Genomic DNA, 8,861 nt, shown 5'->3' on the forward strand with positions numbered 1-8,861 from the left:
TATCGTAGAATAAGAGGTGATCTTATTCATATAAATAGACTCGTGCATGGTTCTTACAATATAGATTATAATGATTTATTTTAATTATTCGCATGTTACAAACACTAGGGAGATAAGTTTAAGATATTTGTTGAAAGATGTTTAATTCGTCCATAAGGAAAAATAAAATATTTCAAGAACTATGACTATTTGGTATAATCAAAAGTTTAAGACAAAAAATTCTAATTCAATAAAAAAAAATTTAAGAATGCCATTAAAAAAGAACTTAAACGCATGATATTTGATTTTGATGAATAAAGTAACATGGCATTGGATATTATTTGAAATGATTTACAAGTCGGACATGAATGTAAAGATGGCAATGGTAAATTATACTACGAATATTGAATATGACACTTATGTACGTATTAGAAATTTAATTCTCTATATTATCAATTAATTCACATTGTATACTAATTATATAATTGATGAATTGTATCTATGTATACATTTTTAAAGAGCATTTAAAGGTTTTTAGAACCTTTAGCTCCTAAACGATACGATATGATACGATACGATACGATTCTATCACCATCAATGTATCGATATCCTAGTTGATATTTAATCGCGTACCGTCCAAGCGTTCCTCTATCAACCTCCAGAAAATGGCATCCATTGGATTTCCTAGAATATCCATGGATTGCTACGTTTTCTGTGCATCCACGAAAAGCGCTGCAAATCAACAGAACGCCCCTAAGATTGAACCTTTATACAGCGCAATATCCACTTTACGTGCTCAAAACGCTTTACAAGGGGTCCCTGACAAACAGCAACACGTAGCATTTAGAACAAGACATAAAGCCTTTTAGCCGATTTTACAATTTTATTTCCGACAGAGACAAAGGTATCAACGGCCAGGTACTCATTTTACATCTGTGTACGGTGAAAGAATGTGAGTAAAGAGCTTAATCCAAGGACTCAACTATGCGCCGAACGAGGCTTGAAACCAGCACCTTCCGATCCGGAAGCGAGTATCATACCACTAGACCGCATAGCCGCACATATGTATAGATAGTATGCGCTTGCCATCCGGAAGAATAACGGACCAACACATAAAACCGTGTGTATCCATGAACGTTTATAGTCAGGTTAATACCGTTTAGTGAGCATTACTCATAAACGCGGATGGCAAAAAAACAATAACAAAGAACTGAGTGATGTCAACTTCGAACTATCTATACAAAACCTTGTTTTGAAAGAAAGGACAAGTAGAAGAAGTGTATTGATGCTATGCAGTTGGCCAAAAAACTTACAGCAATTTGCCTGCCGGAAATAACGCTGCAGTGTACAAAACTGTCTGTAACCTGAAACATCAATTGATGCTATGCATTTACTCAAAAATTTCACATCAATCCTCCATCCGGATATTCCGTACCAGCAAACAAAACTATGTGTAACCTTAACCGTTTATAGATAGAATGAAGTTGACGTCACTCTTGTCTCTGTTATTGCTTTTTGCCATTCCCGTTTATGAGTAATTCTCACTAAACTGTATTAACCAGACTATAAACGTTCAAGGTTACACATAGTTTTATGTGTTGATAGATGATATGCGCTTGGCTTAGAAACTCACAACATTGACATCCGGAAGTATAACGGACCAACACACAAAACTATGTGTAACCTTGAACGTTTACAGTCTGGTCAATACGGTTTAGAGAGAATAACTCATAAACATGGCTGACTAAAAACAATAACAAAGACCTTAGTGACGTCAACTTCGTTCTGTCTATAGATAATTGTGCGTGTGTTTGTGTGTGTGTGTGTGTGTGTTTGTGTGTGTGTGTTTTACCTATGTTTTAACTATTATGACAATCTATTACATATATCATATTTCGTGTTTACTTGAAGAAGGCTAAGGCCGAAACGTCGTTTGTTTTGTGTTGTTCCCTTATAGGTGAGTCACATTGACTCATTTTATCTTTCTCTCCATTGAGTAATAGATGTACCATTCTTTCATCTCGTAGTGTTTAGTAAACGAGTTATTTTTATCCTGCCCAATAACACAACGAGCTTGCGAGTAGGTATGTGCTATTACATTATAAAAATATAACAAGTTTAATAAATACAAAGAAATGAAACAAAACGTTTATTCCACCCCTCCAAGTAAGATTATATTAGACATTTTGTAACCAAATGGTATGGTATTAGTACTTCTATTCACCATAATTTGTATCTCTCTCCTTCTGTTTGAATGACAATTAGACCAAAAATAAAAACGTTGAATTTGTATTCATGCGCACCAAAAGATTATTTATAATTACCAATCAGTCGCCTTTTATACCTAATTTCACACCGATAAAATGTGCGCAAATATTTTATTCAACGCGTTCGAAGTATTATTCAACTGGTGCGTATTTGACTGAGAAATGATAGGGTTTTCCCGATGGAAGGGCTGGAATAATTCATGACCTTCGCTTTTTGCACGCAAGAAAAAAAACACTCGTTGAATCTCTCCTTGTTTTTATAAATTTGATATCGCACGCGGGATACGTATAGGGCACGGGAGGATCCAGGCGATTTATTCATAATATTTATATCACTGTCGGTCAGGCCATTGTCTCTTACCACTTTGAATTGGACCGGGGCCTCACTTCATAAATTATTCATAACCTTTACGTTAGCGATTGGTCCGCGATATATCCTAATTGATGCATCTGTCCAATTCTGTGGGAAGTCGGTCTCATTTCCGGCCCATGATTAAACAAACCCTGTGTTTTCATCTGTCCTATGTAAATGATCGCAAAGGATATTTGCCTTTATAAATAGTCGATGATTGAGTGGTCAGTAAGATATTTTGATGAGACGGATAATTTCGCCTAGCGCCTGGAAGTCTGGAGACTCAGACTCAAACCCGTAACCTTTTGGTTTAATGTGTGACCTATCTTGTCAATGTTATTTTATCTCTGATTAATACAATTCGTGGAAGGGTGCTTTATAGATGGCCATTCCGTTTTCCATTTCTCTTCGTTGTGATTATTTTCCTCTTCACCATGGCCTGTGTGTGTGGGGGGGGGGGGGGAAGTGGGATGGGGGGATGGGGGGGGGGGGGATTTTGATTGAGTACTCTGTTACGGCGATTTCCTTCATTGGGGGCGTCACGTAGTCATTTTGTCAACTTCCGGTTTTGGCGTGGGCGTGGGCGATGATCATTCCATGGTGTGCTTCCGGTACAAATCCATTTCCTGTTGGAATGTGTTTGACGTGCACGTGGCAGTGGGAGGTGATTACGTCATCGATGGGAGGAAGGCCACTCTCATTCTTGGTATCATTGCTATGATGATGACGACTACGACGACGATGATGATGATGATGATGATGATGATGATGATGATGATGATGATGATGATGGGGATAATGAAGACGACGACTACACGGACGATGATGATGATGATGATGATGATGGTGATGATGACGATGACGATGTTGATGATGATGATGGTGATATTGATGATGATTCGGCTGTTAAAAACAATGAGGAAAATTCGGACTATGTTAGACCCCCAAAACGTATCTCTAATTTTAGTATTTTTAATCATGTATCATCTGATGAAGTGAAAGAAATTATCCTAGCCTCAGAACCCAAATCTTGTTCCCTTGACCCGATACCAACTCATCTTTTAATTAAATGTATTGACTGTTTTTTAGAACCTGTAACTGTAATCATAAATAACTCATTGCAGTCTGGGGCTGTACCAGATTACTACAAAAAATCAATCGTCACTCCTCTTTGTAAAAAGCATAATTTAGACCCTGAAATGTGAAAAATTACCCCCTGTTTCTAACTTGCCCTTTCTTTCAAAAATCCGTGAAATCTAGATTCAAACAATCTTATCGAGCCTTTTCAATCAGCTTACCGTGAGCATCATAGCACTGAAACCGCCTTTTTGAAGATCGTGAATGACCTGCTGATAGCGTGACAATGGTAATATATCTATCCTTACGCTATTAGATCTATCTGCGGCATTCGACACAATAGATCACTCAATCCTATGTGATAGGCGTTATTCTGATTTTGGCATCTCTGGTACTACTCTTTCGTGGTTTAAATCATATCTCACCAATAGATCACAGGCAGTGAGTGTAAATGGCAAAGTTTCTAACGATGTCTATATAGAATATGGCGTCCCGCAAGGTTCGGTTTTAGGCCATATCCTTTATATCCTTTATACTTTACCATTAGGCAGTGTAATACGCTCCCATTCTGTTAATTACCACATATGCTGACGACACGCAGCTATATAACTCTGCTTCTCCTCATGATCTCTCATCTCTTGTCTGTAATTTAGAAAATTATTGTGACTCCATCAAAAGTTGGATGCTTGCAAATAAGCTATTGTTGAATGAAGACAAAACTGAAGTTGTTTTGATAGGAACTCAGCAAAATTAAAGTCTTTCCAATTTCCAAATCCTACTCTAACTATATCTGATTCTGATATTTCTATTTCTGAAAAGGCTAAAAATGTAGGTGTCATTCTGGATAGTTGTCTATGGATCAGCATATAAACAATAATGTGAAAATTATGTACTTTGAGTTCCGTAGAATATCATTATTATTATTATTATTATTATTATTATTATTATTATTATTATTATTATTATTATTATTATTATATTACTATTTATTATATTATTTATTATTATTATTTTATTATTATTTATTATTATTATGACGACGACGACGACGATGATGATGATGATGATGATGATGATGATGATGATGATGATGATGGTGATGATGATGACGACGACGACGATGTTTTTAATTAATGAGAGTTTTTACATAGCACAAATCTCTTTACAGGGTATTCCAAGCCAACAGAAACACTTATCATGTAGGACGAGACATGGCGCCTATTAGGCGATAATACATTTCTCTTCAGACAGAACAACGCTGTTAAATGCCTAGTACTCATAATTTTACACCTGAATGCGGTGGGAAAATGTGAATAAAGAGCATTTCCCAAAGACTCAATAATGCGCTGAGCGAGGCTTGAACCCAGGACCTTCCGATCCGAAAGCGAGTGTCATACCACGAGAACACATAGCCATCCCCCCAAAAAAACAACATAACGATCCATTTCTATCACATAGCATCAAACACTGTATTCAATCCCGTCAAAGGGATACTAGGCTGCTACAAGTTGTGGACTGGAAAAAGTAATCAACAAAAAATGAATAGAACAGCTTATAAAAAAAGAACAAAATACCAAACACGGAACGTTTCGGGCTCAAAACCCTTCATCAGCCATCAACAAAAACAGTAAAGACATAAATACATGACTAAATTCCTGATTGACGACAGAGACGTACAAATGATCTCTGTCGTCTATCTGGAATTTAGTCATGTACTTATGTCTTAATTGTCTTTTATTGTTGGCTGAAGAAGGGTTTTCAGACGTTCCGTGTTTGGTCTTTTGTTCTTTTTTTTTTTTTTGAAGCTGTTCTATTCTTTTTTGTTGTTGTTGTTGTTGTTGTTTATTATTCAATCGAGTATGAGTCTGACCTTTACCACGAAACTAAAGTGAGGTGAACAAGTGATCGATAATAATCATTTCAAATTTATTATAGGTGGGGAAATACAAAAATCAAGGTGGATCATTATAAAACGATCACTTGACCCTATTCGAGCAAATATTAAATAATCCTTGTCAAAACTACAAATAGATCACACATGTAACCCCTCGTCTCAAAACGGTATTAATTTGGGATGTTTAAGCTACTGAGAAATGAATTTGTAGCCAGTACTATGAGACTTGCGTTGAGTTTATTTGTTTTATTAGGGAGAAGGATTGCCATTATGTTAGAGTGAGAAATACCAATCATTCATGATTTGGACCAGTTTTAGCGTCTAGTGCATCCCGACATCATACCATTTGAGACCATGGGTCACATATTTGACTAAATTACCCCAACAGTTGATGTTGACGTTGATTGTTGTTATAGTTGTTATTGTTGTTGTAGTTGTTGTTGTTGTCGTTGTGTTCATCATTGTTGTTGTTGTTGTTGTTGTTGTTGTTGTTGTCGTTGTGTTCATCGTTGTTGTTGTTGTTGTTTTTGTTGTTGTTGTTGTTGTTGTTGTTGTTGTTGTTGTGTTCATCATTGTTGTTGTTGTTGTTGTTGTTGTTGTTGTTGTTGTCGTTGTGTTCATCATTGTTGTTGTTGTTGTAGTTGTTGTTGTCGTTGTGTTCATCATTGTTGTTGTTGTTGTTGTTGTGTTCATCATTGTTGTTGTTGTTGATTATGTTTGTTATTATTGTTGTTGGTGTTGTTGCTAAGGTGGTGATGGTAGTATCATTGTTGTTGTTGTTGTTGTTGTTGTTGTCGTTGTGTTCATCATTGTTGTTGTTGTTGTAGTTGTTGTTGTTGTCGTTGTGTTCATCATTGTTGTTGTTGTTGTTGTTGTTGTTGTGTTCATCATTGTTGTTGTTGTTGATTATGTTTGTTATTATTGTTGTTGGTGTTGTTGCTAAGGTGGTGATGGTAGTAGTAGTAGTAGTAGTAGTAGTAGTAGTAGTAGTAGTAGTAGTAGTAGTAGTAGTAGTAGTAGTAGTAGTAGTAGTAGTAGTAGTAGTAGTAGTAGTAGTAGTAGTAGTGGTGGTGGTGGTGGTGGTGGTGGTGGTTGTAGTTATTGTTGCTGTGTTATAATAATTTTATTTTGGATTTTTGTTTTTGTTCATTGTAATATTGATTGTCTTTGATTTAAACAATAATGAGATATACACGAAACTCTAATGAATAGAATCCAACTAAAGATCAGTACAAATGACGACATGTTTTTATTGACTGTGAAAAGCGTGCGTTCATATCTAACAAATAGCATTTCTTTTATACTTTTTTCTCTTTATTTTTCAATTGTTCTTGGTTAAGATTTTATTGTGTGCTTCGCATGTACCACAAAATCCACGTCAAAACAACATTCGACCACTTCGACGTGTTGCGAAGCATTCACTGTGTTCTTACATATATTTAGTGGCAAAACATCTAAATTTGGAAGAAGAAAAATAATTCGAATTTGGCCATTTAGTCTTAAACTGACGTCCACTTATTTGGAGGTCTAATAATAGAATTCATTATGGGCTGATTGAAATGACAATCTCAAAAAATGACCAAAATATTGTCCAGTGCAAATAATATTAAACTCGGCCCATAATGGCGTTCGGATGTCAGACTCGCAAATATGTCCACGTCGCTTTAAACAAACATATTAACTCACCTGTATATAGTGGTAAGTGTTGGGTTATTTTCAATATGACAAATTGAATAAAGACATTTATTATTTTTTTTTACAAACGAATCAGATCACTGTCACAGATGAGTCTTGTGATTTGTCTAAAATCGAGATTTTATAAAGGCTTCACATCGGGTTAGGTTGGGATAATCTCTCTAGCAATAGTAATACATTTAGGAGTAGAACAAAACATGTAAAATTAATACTGACCAAAGAAAAGTAAAGAGTTTGTTTTTATTGTTTTTAACGGTTTTACGGCGCTTGCAACACATTAAGGTCATATCAGCGCCAGTAAAAAGGAAGAACATGGGATAGTAAAACGTTCTAGAATTACATGTATAGTAGATCCAAGAAAGGCTAAGTAAGACAAAGGGGAATTTGTTCAAATAGGAAACAGATGTAGATTCCAAGAGCACACTATCAAAGTACTTAGTTTGAGATCACCTAAAAGTCTCATCCAGACACAAGCACAGGCCCCCACTAAGAGGAACAGACTCAAAAGTTTACAAATCATATATAATATGTAAATAAAACATAATACAGTGCATAAAAGAAAGATGATTTACAAAGAATAAATATCATTTCCCAAAACTAACTATACAATTGACTGTTTCCCTCCCAGCAACACATAAAACAGTGCATAACAGAAAGATGATTTTAAAAATATCATCTCCAAAACTCTAACTATACATTTGACTGTTTCCCTCCCCGCTAGGGTATCCGGCTAGGACCTGGACAAAACCAAATAATCTCATTCCAAGTCAAAGACAGAAAGCAAATTGGAAAACAGATAAAGAGGGATAGAAGACACAGCAAGTACCTCCCTGCCCACTATGGGAGGTCAGGAACCCCACCCAGAAAGAAAAGAGTTACAGAGAACCCAAAGCAAATACTGACAAGGTACTCACGGTTGACACCTGGGTGTTGGCATCAAACCTTCCCGACCGACGTACACCTATATGCAGGTCCGAAAACCCAAACTGTTATGCGCTCGTTGTTGTAATAGAAATATACTCTGGCACCGACAGTAAAATAATTCTCCATTCCAAATTGTGAGATCAGGCCCGTCATTGCCTTCGGTCATCGGACATGGCAACATGTTCACGTCGATCCCGACATAATACCGTCTTGACACGGTTGGCAACTAATGTCCGATTGGTCAGAAGGTCGACATTTGATAACAAATTGTGCATCATTTTAAAATAATCATAATGATGATGATGATAATAATAATAATAATAATAATAATAATAATAATAATAATAATAATAATAATAATAATAATAATAATAATAATAATAATAATAATATAATAATAATAATAATCATCATCATCATCATCATCGTCATCATCATGATAATAAGAAGAAGAAGAAGAAGAAGAAGAAGAAGAAGAAGAAGAAGAAGAAGAAGAAGAAGAAGAAGAAGAAGAAGTTACAATAAGAATTATAATAAGATCAACCACATTTTCAATAATGTCCCAATAGCGATTCAATCAGAGGGCTGATGGAAGAAACAAAAACAAAAACAAAAAGAAAGAAAGAAAAAGAATAAGATCAACAATTTCTTTTTTCGATAAACAAAAGATTCA

This window comes from Berghia stephanieae, chromosome 1 (assembly GCF_034508935.2).
Source record: "Berghia stephanieae isolate SIO BIC M18660-M18661 chromosome 1, UCSD_Bste_1.3, whole genome shotgun sequence".
Taxonomy (NCBI): Eukaryota; Metazoa; Mollusca; class Gastropoda; order Nudibranchia; family Aeolidiidae; genus Berghia; species Berghia stephanieae.